General features: G+C 35.8%; 1 long non-coding RNA gene across 1 annotated transcript; it reads right to left on the bottom strand.

Annotated features, from left to right (window-relative positions):
- Window positions 1–409: 409 nt before the first annotated feature.
- Window positions 410–3,029, bottom strand: LOC107565686 (uncharacterized). The gene is made up of 3 exons (XR_001606407.1): window positions 2,474–3,029; window positions 1,967–2,115; window positions 410–1,068 (listed from the first exon to the last, which is right to left on the bottom strand). It is a non-coding gene; the product is annotated as an uncharacterized lncRNA (long non-coding RNA).
- Window positions 3,030–13,479: the final 10,450 nt, after the last annotated feature.

A 13,479-nucleotide genomic window follows, 5' to 3' on the forward strand; every position in this document is an offset into this window, starting at 1 on the left:
TCTATCAGCACAACTGAATAACATCTTGCAACTCAAAACAGTAACTATGACTACCGACTGTAATATAAATACCTTGGAGGACAGTAAACTTAAAGCAGAAGGCATGTTACGTTTTGGCTAAATGTGTTAAATTTAGCATTGTTCAAAAAAGAAATCCAGTCACCTCGTCAGGAATTCACAAAATTGTGAGTGCGAAAGATTTCCTCATGCAGATTTCACAACAGGTTCAAGTCAGTCACACGAATTCGACACATCGACCAACACTAAGCTGCTTGGCTTGAAAGTGACTTCTGTGTGAGCTATGCTTTATACATTACTACACTATTGACAATAGTCTTTTTTATCCACAAATTTTGCTGAAATTTCACTAAAGTGACTGCACATTTAAAAAATGTAAACTCCTGCAGTGTTCGCCTTGTTGTTTGGTTGAAGATTTGCTGGACCATTTTTTTTTTAGTGGTAGCTTTAAGCTAATCTACAAAGGTAATAAAACAACTTCAACTCAAAATCAATATTTCATGTCCATGTATTTATTTCTTTGGCAAGTTGCTGTGTAATGAGCAAGCTAATGAACAGCCAGATGGACATTAATGCTAAATAAACCCCTTAAGGGTTGGCTATACATTACCTTTACATTTTCTATTTGTCATGTAAGATTTTACAAATGTTATCTTAAATATAGTTTACGAACCAAAAAAGCATATAATTTTAGCCATAATGCTCAAAAGAAAGTCTATTAAGTCTATAAATGAGCATTGACTCAACTCTACACATGTTTACAGTCAAACGTAAAGTCTCTCAGCAGATGCTATTAATGCTAACAGCAGTAGCCTGTCTGAGAGACTTTGATTTGGACGTCTCTTTCGTTTACTCTGCTTCCGGATCTGGAAGCCAGATCCAGCCGGGGCTCAGACTACTCACTAAGGATTAGACTCTAGCCTGGGCTTTTGGATCGTTAGCCAATTAAACTAATCATGCCCATTCTCAAGACTTCTGGCGAGAAGGAGGGCATTGATTTCTTCTGGTTTGATGTGCACTTCCTCTTCACCCTTCTCCCTTACTGGCCATCTAGACGAGATCAGAACAAGCATCTGGTTAACCAATCAAAGCGAACAGGAGAATGACATGGTCACAACCTCACGTCTGCCAGGCATCTAACTCCTTACAGATCAGACAACCCCCCCCCCCCCCCCATCTACACAATAATGAAAGACCATTTTGCAAGGATTGGTCAGGGCTGCATATAACAGCTTATTTTTGTTGTTTATTTCATATGGCATCATGGGAAATGCTGGAGAGAATGGTATTGGATTTCGATGACTATGCACCTGGTCATTAGTCTCCATTCTACAGCTGAAAAAATTAAATGGCAAACTTAGTTAACAAAGTTACATCAGTTTATTCGGACTCAACTAGTACAGAAGAGTTGAATATATACAACATAATAAGTGTTCATCTGTTTACGTCAAGCCTGTGTAGTTAAGGTGCAGTCACATTTTTCTGTGAAATTTAACTCGCAAAAAAGGTCCATTGATGAACAGTGTTGGGGTTAATGCATTATAAGTAATGTGAGTTATGTAATCGGATTACTTTTTCTCAAGTAACTAGTAAAGAAACGCATTACTTTTTAATCTACAAAAAATATCTGAGTTACTTTTTCAAATAAGTAACGCCAGTTACTTTGTTTTCCTATTTATTGACTGACAGCTCTCCTGTCCCCATGTTGAAGAATGAGAATTCGGGAGTAAGTGCAGAGGTGTTGTGTGCGCTGTGTAAACATGCTGGTCACTGTAGTTATAGACTAAATGTGAACATGCATTTACTCATCTCACTTGCACAAAAACAGATTCAGTATTCCTCAAAATGAATACAAACTCAGAATACGATGCAAACCTGCAATAATTAAATGTTAAATATCTCTTATGCATTTAATCCCATTTTATTAACCAATGTCTTTACTGCTGACCTTCGATGATGGAGACGAGGGAGCAAAGAGCCAAGGTGGAGCTGATGGGTTGGAGGGCCGAGGTGGAGCCCGGGACTCGGAGGCTGGAGGCGGAGACAAAGGATCTTCATGTCTATGTGGAGCTGGTGACTGGAAGGCCTTAGGTGAATCTGCACAACAGGATGGAGCAGATTGAGTATGAGTTGAGGGACTGACAGGAACCAGCAGAGGCATGGCTGAGGAACTGGCAAGTTCTAGGAGAGGAGGTGGGAGAGGGAGGCTGGGCGGAACCAACGGAGACTCAATAGACATAGGAACTGGATAGCGATGAAGGAGATACAGAAACATTACCTCCTCGAACCAGTCTATTAAATCCACATTAAAAATGTCCTTAAGTTCCTCATAATAAGCTCCAGAGGCCAGACTCAACTCACTCACAGTGGTGGGAGTTTGGGCAGGGCTTCCCTCCAAGCCGTCAGTCTCCACAAACACTCCCTTGACAATCTACGATGTTGCCGGCTCACATACCTGGTCTGACTCATCGTGAGGCTCAGTCTCCAGGGCAATGGTCAGCTCAGTTTCTTCCTCTTGTGCTGACTAATGCATCGCGGCAAGCTTGGGCTCTCCGTCTGCGGTGGGCTCTGTCGTTGATGGAGTGGGGCTGGTGGCAAAGTCATCCTCCGCAGGGCCAATGGTGAAAGGAGAGTTGTTGTTCACCAGCACCCACTCCACAAAAGCGGCAAAATTCTCCCTAGGACCGTTCCCTGGGAGGCGTGCCTTGGACCGCTCGCTCAGGCTGGTGAGGAAGAAAATGCAAAGTGAATGGTCTAGGTAGTGAGTTTGGCATGCCAAATCCAAAAAGTCTTTTTTGTAATCCTCCAGGGAACAGTCTTCCTGTTCAAGGCAGAGGAGTTGGACGGCAGGCAGGTTCATTGGGGAAAAAAATTAATAAAACAAAAGAAAGAAAAATGCCTCTAAATAAATAAACTGTGTAGGTCGGTTCTTCTGTTATGGTCCGTGTAAGAAAGCTCACGAAGACGCAGATAAAAATAAATAGTCTTTAATAACAAAGATACTGGAGACAGGAATGACATGCCAATGTAAACGAGAATTGACAAACACTGTGGACTTATAAGCATGAACCAAACAAAGGAACTAATGAGGTAACTTACAAAAAAACAGGTGGACAGAATCAGCTAAATTAGAACACAGAAAATCTAGGTCAAACTAACAACATAATGGAAACACAAGACCGCCATGAGTTGACCGCCATCTTGGGAATTACATGTACAAAATTCTAAAATATTTTCTGTCAAGGGCATTCACAAATTAAAGATTCAGAATAATTCTCATTCAAACACATGTGACAATTCGGTGGCTAAGATGAAACTGCAGAGGTGTTTGATAGTGGTTTTGCTCAGTATGTGGCTCTCTCAGTGTTGTGGCTGAGAAAGACCAGATTGCTGGCACTTTCCTCTGTCATTCTGGCACACAATCTGCAGAGGTACAAGCTTCACCAACCACCAACACTGGCCAAGGGGGAGGGAGTGAGAGAAGTGAGAGAGATAGAGATTCCTTGAATTGAATTGATGCATGGATAAAAGATCAATAAGATGTGTTTAAGATGTGTTTAAAAAGCAGATTAGAATTTTGTGCCAACTTAATAAAATAAAATAGACAAAAAAATGCAATGTTTTTTTAACAATATCACCTCAAGTGGTCTTATATGAAATGAACGGTTAAAAAATATATAAAGTAAGAGGGCTTGGTGACATCATCTGAAAAGGAAAGTCATTTAAGTCACATTTGTTTTTCTTTCAGAATAACATATACCGATGAACTGTGCAAAATAGCGGACAAGCCTATGTTGATATACTGGTCTTTGTTGGTCCCCCATTCTGGTGAGGATGGTCTGTTGGCTGGTTTTAAAGGGGTTCTGGGCACTTTTCAGACCTGAGACCAGTTGAAGACCAGTTTAAACCAGTTCAGACCAACAGGAACAGAAATAATAACCTGACAGTGATATCACAATGTAAACTGGTTACAATAATACCAACCTGCAGGGAGAGAGAGAAAAAAATCATCTTAAACCAGCCTATGCTGGTTTTCTGGTCTTTGTTGGTCTCCAATCCTGGTCAGGCTGGCCTGTTAGCTGGTTTTAGAGAGGTTTTGGGCACTTCCAGATGGGAGAACAGTTGAAAACCATCTTGACTCATCTGGAAGACCAGTCTAAACCAGTTAAGACCACCAGGAGCAGACATTAAGGAAATTAATCAGATCAATTTTATACTGACTGTAATAACAAATAGTGTATAACAATAACAAATTTAAGTTAAAATGATACCAACCTGAAGAAAACAAAACATCTTAAACCAGTCTATGCTGGTTTACTGATCTTTGGTGGTCTCCCATCCTGGTCAGGCAGTTGGAGACCAGTGTAAGACCATCAACCAGTTTAGGCTGGTTTAAACAAGTCATTTGACTTTCATCCAGCTTTACCATAACATATTCCACCACATTTATTTTTACTCTTGAGCTCAGTTTTTGAAACATGTTCAATTTTTTTCGCCCAAACAACATCCTACTCTCACGAAAAACAGCAGTTGTACGGTGCAAACAAGTGTAACAGACTTTTAAATTGCACTCGTGATATTGTTCTGTCTTTGTTTCTCTCTTTGTGTAAAACAAAAAGAGCCACCAAAGTTACATGAATGAATTAAACACGATGCTCTCGTGCGCAGTGGAGGGAGAGACCGAGCTCCGAACGCCTTCAACACTGAACTCAGAGATTCAGCAGAGACGTGGATGCCATTGTGCTGGATGAGGCTTCGGTATGAATTATTTCACACAGGGCATCTGTTAAGAGGGCCACGTTTGGCTTCAACTGCCTCACAGTACTGTGTGTGTGTGTGTGTGTGTGTGTGAGCGTGTGTGTGAGCGTGTGCATGTGTGTATGAGACCACACTGACCCCTGCTGGTTAAACAAACACTCCATCAGTGCTTTTGACAGACAGACCGTTATTATATTAACCTCCACGGTCCATATTGATGTCTTGTTTATTATGAAAATGATCAGAATCAGAATCAGAATCAGAAAGAGCTTTATTGCCAAGTATGTTTGCACATACAAGGAATTTGTTATAGTGTCACAAACTTCCAGTACACTGAGACAACAACAACACACAGATAATAAAAGTGAGATGTGAATAAAATACACATGCATAAATATAAACCACAAAAAAAAAAAGAATAAATTGTATGTACAGGTGTGCTATAGATAAGAAGAGATATCAGGACTGAAACACACACACACACATTCTGAAATGATTGACGGTTTGGCATGAATAAATGTCTGTGGGAGACATTTGCTCAGGAACATGGGATGTGTGGGAGTGTTTCGATGTGTGGGAGTTAGGGGGAAGAGAGAAAGGAATGTGGCCATGATAAATTACAGATATGATGGCATTGAAACACATGCAACGCATCCTGGATATTATGTTCTTTATGTGTTGAGGGACATATGAGACAGGAAGTTAACTGCTTCTGTCCGTGAATCTAAACTGATTGATGTCTAGCAGTGTTGAATTCTGCTGGATTTGTGTCAGGCTCCGCCCACTGGTAGTGACGTCATGCTTATGTGTTCTTATCTGAGCTGTAATCAATGAGTTCAAATATACCAAGTGTAATAGTATTTCTGATGGAGATATACAATATGCACTCAATATGCACTCTATGTTAGCAATTCAGCAGTTTTTTTGTATATATCTTACATCTATATCTTTTCTTTGGGCTTCTGACACATTTTATTAATTATTTTCTCTTTCTAATTTTTCTCGTAATATTGACTACAATTGGAAATAGAATTTAGACTTTATATCTTCCAATTGCAGTTTATTTCTCACAAGCAATTTTTTTCTACTTTTTTCTGACAATTAAATATGTCAGACTTGATCATTTACATATTGAAATAGTGAATTTATATGAATCTAAATTATTTTTTAAGTAAAAAACCTATTTGCGACTATATAATTTATTTTAATTAGCAGCAATTGAAACTATCTAATCTTTTTTGGGGTTTCCATACGGGTTTTCAAAATATTTGTGACTTTATATAATTTATCGTAACTGTGACTTTATCCCAATGATGAATTTTTCTTATTGTGACTATAACAAAATTACTACCATATACTGTATATATATTTCTTTCTTCCTTTTTTTTTTTTTTTGTAGAAACAGGCTTCCATACAGGTTTCATTTGCAAAGATACTAGTGACTTTTTCAGTTAAACTCTGCGGACCCGTATACGGGTCCAAAATCGCGTAAAAATTGTTTATGCTTCATTTACACAGCCTTCCTTATATGGTATCAGCCCATATATGGGTTAATTTGAAAGCTTGGAGTGTCTTCTTTACAAAGAATACCATTCCTTTTGGTTTTTATATTCATAAAGCAGTAAAATTAAGCTTAGACATGTATTTGTCCCACACACGAATTTCCGCCTAACCATTGCGAATAATTTTTACGAAGAATGTGTATTTTATATATTTTTCACAAAAAAGTCAAGTCATATATCACAAGAAAGCTCTCATTCTCAGGAATTTGACGATGTAGATTATTTCATTGTGTGACAATCACAGATCGAATTATCATTCGATAGAATCACGATGTAAAATTTGGTCACCTCTGAGCGAATTTACATTTATACTCGTAGCACTGCTTCAGTCAGCCGCAAACAGCCACAAATATATATATACTCTATATTAAAGAAGCTGTTATTTGAAAGAATCTTTTTTCTGGTACTTTTTGGCATGTAGTGGCATCAAACAAAGTAAATTGCAGAGACCTGGGCCTAATAGAACCTGAATTACAGAATTTCGAAAAAATATATATTTTTTAAAACTCCAAAAGCGTTGAAATGTTTTTTTTGTGTTTATTGTAATATTTGAAAAATATATAATGTTATTTATAAAGAATTGCACTCATATTTTGTAGTTCAAATGTTTTTTTTTTACAATGAAACCATTTTTTTCATTTCCTCCATTGTATGTGTGTAGGGTAAACATTTGAATTTGAGTATGTAAAATTTAGGCGAAAATACCAAAAACGCCCCAGAGAATAAGTGGTAATTTATCGTAATTGTGACTTTTCACAACATTTCTATTTTCTACCTTTATATCTCACATTACAATATCTCGAATTTTAGAATTGATATCTTGAAATAATGACTTTTTATGTCACAACTGTAACTTTATATCTCACAATGTAACTGTTTCTTATTTGAAACTATCTCACAATTATTCAATTATTATTTTTCCATACAGGTTTCCATATGCAACTATACTTACAGCTTCATACAATTTATTGTATATAATTGACAAATACAACATTATATCTCAAAAATAAGAATTTATTAAATGGTGACTTCATATGTCATATGTGTTTTATTTTAAACTTTATCTCTCAAATATTTTTACATGAAAAAAAAAGCTTCCAGACAGGCTTACAACTGCAACTATACTTGCAAATTTATCTAATTTATCATACGGTACTTTATACCCTTCCAAATGCAACTTTTTCACAATTGCGATTTTTCCCCCCATATTTGTGACTTTATTTTAAGAGAGATAAATAACTTTTTTTAGATATAAAATCACAAGTGATAGTCATAATTGAGAGTTTCCACACAGTACATCTACTGTATCCAATTTCCTACAGATTTTTTTTTCCTACTGTGCTTATATGTGGCATGGGAACTGTGCTAGACAAATAACCATAACATAATGGCTCCATAATACCGTGAGGAGCCCACATGTAGGGTCAGGGTGTCCCGTACACCAGCGTGTGTCGTGAAATTAGCTTCATGTGTCAAAGCAAAGCAGTCATCGTGGCACTAACCGACTCACGTGGTGCAGGCAAACAGCATCCGAAAAGCAACATGGAAGGAAGGATCTGATTTCAGTGTTTACCTGCTATCCTCCAGTCCTTTCACCAAATGGAAGTCCAATTTTAAAGGCCGACTCTATTCATTTAAGAAAATATACTGTAGCCATTGAGTTAAGAGAGCAAGTGCTTGCACAGTCATGCATACAATGACTGAAATTGTTTTTGCTTTCATTTCAAATTGCATTCTGCAAATGGCCATATTCATCTGTTTGATTTTATTTTTTGCCCTTGATGTAATGTTAAAGGAAAAACATCTTATCTACCTGCAGAACTGGCAGGAAAACAAGCAGATAACCTGACGTCAAGGGCTACAGCAAGCTAACATTTTACAGTTTTGTATTTTTACAGTGTCACGGCTGAAATAAACGCCACTAGTCATGTCGCATCGGTGCACTGACTCCTACATTATTAAGTCATCTCAATGCATTTACAATTGTACTCACAACTGGTATGGTTAGATACATATTTACATTGTCGTCACTGAAATCAAAGCGAACCAAGTCGCCACGTTAGCATTCAATCAGATGTTTGATGCAATCTGTTTCCCGCTGCTATGTGACGTAACTTGCCGTATAACGTTTAGAGATTAGATCAGTGGCATACTGTATCGCACTGAACTCAGCAGCAGGCGAATCAAGAAGAGAAATTAGCATTTAAAATACAATGCGGTTGATCTGAATAATTATGTCAGACTAGGATGTACAGTCTGTGAAGGGACAAATGCCCATTTTAGGCTTGACTGGCTGAGGCATTTCAAAGAGCTCAAACCAACAGAGCACAAATGAACACATGCAGAGTGACTCCAGTGTCCTGTGTGCCTTTCCACACAGGACACTGTTACTTTAATAATAATAATAATAATAATAAAAGGATCATATAGATTATACTTCATTTAAAATCGTCATCAATTCAAAGACTAGAAATTGTCCTTTATGACAAATAATAAAAAATTTTATTCAATAAAATATCCAAGAAAACATAATTTAATAATAATAATAATAATAATAATAATATAGATGCACACATTCATACATAATATGCATTATATTCATAATAATAATTATTATTATTATTACTTTAATTACTAATATATAATATAGATTGATTGATTAGTATATATTTTCAAATATAATGTCGTAATTGTGTGATAAATATAGAAGAACATTTTTTTAAATGTAGCATTTTTCTGATAAAGTATATACAGTATATATACACACACACACACAGAAATTATTTTTTATTTTCTTTTTTTTCTGACATGTTGGTGTTATATCTTTCAGTTGCACTGAGTAAATACAGCTGGATAAATCAAAAACTGTGTCCATCTTCATTTCAGGCTGCAAAGCAACAAAATTTATTTATTTTAAAGGGAGTGATTCATGTCTATGCCCACTGTATATATGATTTTTCAACGAAATGTGCAAGATGACAATGTGTTAAACTGTTACAGATCAAACATTTAATTATTTAAACATCTATGTCATTATATTTTTAAAAGGCTTAATTACCATCATAATAAATGTTTTTTCATTTTGGGAAATCAAAAACCCTTCTGCAATAAACAGCATTGGCAGTAATTTCATTGATGTGATTCTTGGAGAATGTCTTTGTACTGGGAAACATTCTCTAGTGCTCTGTCATTCTAAAGTGAAAGACATCTGAGAGAGAATTTCGGAGAAACATCTCAACAAGAATTTGATTTCTGTCAGCAGCTTTGACCTCAGATGGGGCAACTATTTTCCCAATGACATGCTTTTGAGGACAACCAGCAGAGTTACTGAAAATGTCACACCATATTTTGCTGTTTCTCATTTTGGCAGAATGTCTTTTGTTGCTTTAAGTCCTTTCCCAAAGGTGTTGACACTTGGTGGTATGATTTGCAAAAGAAGACGGAGGTGGAAATGGCTGTTGCTGAACTGTCTTTAGGAGACCTTCAGGTTCCCCATTGTAAAGTCTGAAATATTGAAAAAAACCCACAGGCAGAAGGATTTTCCTTTAGCAGTTTTGCTATATTTCACACTTTTTTTATTATTTTTAATAGAATTTAGGGTTGTTTTTTATTTTATTTTAATTATTTATTTTTGTCAGTTTAAGAAATATGTATTTTTTACATCGTTGCTCTTTTAAGAAAAAACTTTATTTTTATCATTTTAGTTCACTATAACAACCCTGGCTGGTAGATGCTATAACTACACCATTCTGCCACCAAAAAGCATTTATCTCCATGCTAATAGGTAGATTTATCCAGGTTACAGACCAACTTGTTCCTAATAAAACCACTTCAATGGTTTTAGTATCAAATTCATTCTAAGAAACATCAGTTTCAAAGGGATATTTCTAGTGCTTGTCCGTCACTCTCAGTCACTTAAGCAGCATTTGTTCTGCCGCAGTACACTGAATGAGATGAATTAAAAGCACAGGATGGCCTCTCAACAGTTATGAGGAAGGTCGGTATATTACTAGGTTTATTTGACACCCCTTCCCTTGTAAAGTTTTGCCGGTGAAGAGCAGCACCAGCCAATAAAGCATTGTGCACTCCCATACTCAGGGTATTTATGGGTATAAAAACAACAGGCCTTAAATCAGAGCTCAAATGGAATAGCGGAGCGGCCCATGTTACGATCCTGCTCATTCTCTCAATCAGCAACCGTGATGACAGAAACTCACAAGGACATTGGCGACGATATGGCGTGGAATCTCTAAAAGACTGCAGTCTAAAAAAATGCTGGGTTAAAAAAGGACAAACCCAGCTATTGGGTTGTTTTGACCCAGCAGTTGGTTTTTTTAACCCAACCGCTGGGTCAAAACAACCCAAAAGCTGGGTCAAAACAACCCAATAGCTGGGTTTGTCCCTTTTTAACCCAGCGCTGGGTTATATTTAACCCAGCATTTTTTTAGAGTGTGGTTCTTCAACTACTTTTGGCTCTGTAGAAATACACTCTTCGAAACCAACTTTCAACGCAACTGCAAAAATAACTTTCTACACACTTACTAGTCTATTTTTGTCTACTAACAATGTCCAGCCATGGTTAATTAACTGAAACTAAAAATTTAACCATAAAAAAAATAATAATAATAAATAAATTGTTACTTGGAGAAATTGACTGAAATGAAAACTAATATATAAAAATATATATTTTATTTCAGATGGTTTTTAAAGCAACATTTCTCATTTTCATTTAATTGAAGTATTAAAAAATATATATAAATAAAAATAACTATATGATTATATGAATAAAAAACCTATACAAACATATTCAAAAACACAACAAAATTACTAAAACTTTAACTAAAATTAAAGTGAAAAAAAATTTAATTTAAATAAAAATATAAACAAAAACTATAATACATCAATGATACTAAAATAACACTTTGTCCACCAGTGTACAAACATCACAGAAGAATGTTGTCATTTTTTTTAAATGCCATCTCTGTTTTGGTCAATTTATGTATTGTGTTTGAACAAATTCTGTCATGATTTTTTGTTTTGTTTTGATAAAATCTAATATTTCATCCCTATTTGATATCTAGCCATTATGTATAAAATAAGAAATTTTGTTAACAAGTGATATTTATTTGTTTTCTTCAGACATCATGTCTCATGTTTCATATTAAGCATGCCACATTTGTTTCCTAGGTAACTAAGCACACTCACTTTGAAAAAATAAATAAATAAATAACAATTAAAACGTCATTAGTGGCAAAATTGATGGATTTCCAAAATACTTTGACTGTGACCTTCATATAATCTATTGGAATCTATTAGTTTTAAAAATGCCAGTAACAGTTGTACAAAACACCTAAATCACTGCTACGGCTACTACGAGGTAAAAATAAAAACAAGGTTACAATGTGCTCCTCTAAAAAGACCTGTTTTGTCTGACAAGTCCTACTTATTAAATTCTGTAAACAACTGACTGCTTTAGTCATTTTTTTCAGCAGCTGTGAGAGTGATTGTCAGGGCCTTTGAACCAGAGTCGATCTTAGGCACCTTCTCATCTCAAGGTTAAATCCCTCTCTTGATGCATTACTCCGAGTCGGATCCTACACTATGCCAAAGTAGCATTAGCTTGTGGGTATTTACCCCTTAATCGTTCCCAAAACAATCCTGTTTAGTGGGTATTCAAAAAGAGTAATTTGCTGCTCCAGTCAGTCTGTCATCGTACTGTATTTGTTTCTGGAAAAAAAATAAAAGTAGGTTAATAAAATACATCCAACGCTTGTTTTAACAAATCAGGGTGGCAAATGAATGGACGAAAACCTCAGGAGTCTAGGCAAAGGGGCGTGGCTTCTTTGTATTATAGCTTAGCTGATTGGCTGAAAAAAACTGTATGCAGAATTTCAATTGAGGATCATGCACTAGTTGCACAACAGTCATGGAGACGAATAAAAACGGTAATGGATAGCTTTTTCCAGCCTTCCTTGGTTTGAATACAGCTTGGATTGATGTGCAGAACGCATCTCCACCACCATAAATATTTTCATTGCCATGGTAACATCATTTAGGATGTGATAGCTACATGTAAATGAAACCTCATCTCACAGTTTTCAATTCATACATATGTGAGAGCTCCATCAACAGAGATGCATTTACATTTAAAAAGCCAGAGGTTTTATATTGACCTTAAATGGTATTCGCGCGGCTCTCATTCAATGACACGGAATGAAAGGGAATCTTGGGAACTCAAGGACAGACTGGCGCTGAAGTAACCTGCAGTTTGTGTGAAGAACAGAAGGACGTGTGATCTGTACTTTCGACTGTTTTGAAGAGCCGCTGTAATGTACTGGCACACAGCTGACAATAATGACCCTCTGAAGGTCCAATCTGACTGCTGGCCTAGCTTTCTTTCTCTTTTTTTTCCTTCCTATAATAGCACCTAAGACGAAAGTGTTTATTTTCCATTATTTACTTCCTTTATTTCTTTTATTTTCATTTAGGTGTCTTAGAAATTGCTGTTGACAGATATAATATATTCTTCAATATGCTTAACAACTTCAATAAAGTCTGCTATTGTACTGTACATAATTATGCACACAAATCATAAGGAATTTAGAGTTTACTATTCTGATTATTTTAAAGGGACAGTTTGCCCCAAAATGAGAATTCAAGTCCAATTGATTTATGTAATTTTTCAAGCTTTCACTGTTTTTTTTTTTATTATTATTATTTGAATATATTTTAAAATGTATTCCTATGTTGACACTGCTGAATTTTCAGCAGTAATTACTCCAGTCTTCCGTGTCACATGATCCTTCAGAAAACATTCCAACATTATGATTTGATGCTCAAGAAACATTTCTTATTATTACTGATGTTGAAGATTATTATTGATGTTGTGATTGTAACTTTTTATCTCACAATTCTGACTTTTTTTTCTCACAATTTAGAGTTTACATCTCGCAATTCTGTTATTTTCGCAACAAAAAAAAGGGTAATTACCTCAATTCTGACTTTTCTTCTCAGAACTGCAAGTTTATATCTCATATTTTCTTGAACTTTTCGACATAGTTACTTTTAAAGGGGTATATATGATGCAATTTAAATTTTTCCTTTCTCTTTGGAGTGTGACAAGCTCTTAGTGCATAAAGAA

Source organism: Sinocyclocheilus grahami, unplaced genomic scaffold (assembly GCF_001515645.1).
Source record: "Sinocyclocheilus grahami isolate Dianchi unplaced genomic scaffold, SAMN03320097.WGS_v1.1 scaffold1018.1, whole genome shotgun sequence".
Lineage (NCBI taxonomy): Eukaryota > Metazoa > Chordata > Actinopteri > Cypriniformes > Cyprinidae > Sinocyclocheilus > Sinocyclocheilus grahami.